Below are 2,212 nucleotides of genomic sequence, written 5' to 3' on the forward strand. Positions count from 1 at the left end.
TATTCTACAATTAAAAAAAAAATAAACAGTATTATAATAAAGCCTAACTGAAAAGGCATCAGAAAATGAACACTATCTTTTTAAAATTATTTATGTATATGGGCCTGAGTATATGCATGCAAGAGCCCAAGAAGGTCAGAAGAGGGCATCAGATCCCTTGAGATTGGAATGCAGACTGCTGTGAGGTAGCTACCTACCACATAGGTGATAGAAATTGAACCCAGGTCCTTTGGAAGAGCAGCCAGTGCTCTTAACTGTTGAATCATCTCTTCAGTCCCTCACTATATAACTTATATATGGGTACAATTAGGAAACAAAGGAGGCAGGCAGATCCCTGGGAGCTTGAGGCCAGCCAAGAATACATATTGAGACTCTGTCTCAAATTTTTATGTTTATTATATGTATACATACACACACATTTAATTTGAACTTTAATTTCAGCAAAAGCAGGCAGACGATTATAAATACTGCTATTGTGATCACACATCAGACACTTAGAATTTATAGGATTTCAATTAGACAAAATCAAAATGTATACATTACTCACAGAATGATTGTCACCTTACATGATTTAAGATTAAAAGACGTTTCAGACCATAACTTGCTTCTAAAATGTATTGGGTATCAGGATTAGCTGTATTAAGTAAGCAAATAAGCAAGCAATACAGTACTTGAAGAAAGTAATATTTCTCCAGGGGAAAAAGAAATCAGATGTTGAAGCTGAGAAAATGTCTTGGCAATTAAGAGCACTTGTTATCTTTTTTTTTGGGGGGGGTTCAAGACAGGGTTTCTCTGAGTAACAGTCCTCACTGTCCTAAAATTCACTCTGTAGACCAGTCTGGCCTGGAACTTAAAAAGATCCACCTGCCTCCCAAGTGCTGTTATTAAAAGAATGCACCACCACCGCCCAGCAGAGTACTTGCTACTTTGATGGAGGACCTGAGTTCATTTCCTAGCACCCACACAGCAGCTCACAACTATCTGTAACTCAATTTCCATGGAATTCTACATCTTCTAACCTCCCCCAGGCTCCTGCATGCATGAAAAATAAACAAATAAATAAGGCAGGCATTAATTTCAATAGAAATGCTGATATTTCTACTATAACAGGTAACTTCTCACACTCAAAGCTACTTTAGACTATAAAACATATACACAACTTTTTTAAAAACTGTGATAATAAAACTCTAAGTAACAAAGGGAGAGCATATACATTAACAGCCTACAATTATTATAAAACCCAGAAAAGGCTTTTAAGTTTCTTAAAGGTCATAAAAATTTGTCATTTTCATTAAACAAATTAGCTCAAAAAAGATAAACATTCACCGTACTACTGCGTGAAGTAGAGAGCCTTCAGCACTGAGAAGCATCCCTTCCTGTTGTTGCCCTCAAAATTCCTAAGGAGCTAGGGCAGCAGTTTCTCAGCCTGTGGGTAGCGACCTCCAAAGGGTATCATTAGCAGATATTTACATTATCTAAACGCTAGGAAAATTAGTTGTTAAGTATTAACGAAATAACTTTGTGGTTGGGGGTCATCACAACAAGAGGAACTGTATTAAAGGATCGAAACCGCTGTTCTAAGGCCTGGAGAAATGGCTCAGTGATTAAGATTACTTAACTGCTTTTCCAGAGATAGCCACACTCGATTCCCATACCCGACATTGTGGCTCACAACCACCCGTAACTCCAGTTAGACCTGACGCCCTCTTCTAGCCTCTGCAAGTGCACGTACAAGCAAAACAAAAGGTTCTAGATTGATACCCTCAAATCCTTCTACCTCGGACCGGAGTACTCTCAGGACCCGGCTCTGTCAAGTAGGACTCCCCTAGTTCTAAGATCCCTTAGATCGGGGCGCTCTCTCTCAAGTCGGACTCTCTAAAGCGGGGTTCTCTGTTCAGGGTTCTGTCATGTGGCGCTCTTTCAGAGCCGAGTTCTCCTCAAGGAGGGTTCCCTCAGGTGGGAGAACCCCCAGGAAGAATTACCTCAGATGGCGGGAAATCCCTCAGGCAGGGCCTCCTCAGATCCAGTCTCTCCAGAGGGGTTCCCTCCAGTCGGGGCTGGGACCTGGATCTGCCAAACTGACGTTTCAAGGCAAAAACCAAACTCAACGCGGCATTCACCTGGGACCTCCAGGGCTCCTAGGCACACGTGGGGGAGGCGCTTCCGGCAGACGTCGACGCCAACGGCTCGGGGCGGGGAGGGGCGTCACGCA

The sequence above is a fragment of the Phodopus roborovskii genome, unplaced genomic scaffold (genome assembly GCF_943737965.1).
Source record: "Phodopus roborovskii unplaced genomic scaffold, PHOROB, whole genome shotgun sequence".
Lineage (NCBI taxonomy): Eukaryota > Metazoa > Chordata > Mammalia > Rodentia > Cricetidae > Phodopus > Phodopus roborovskii.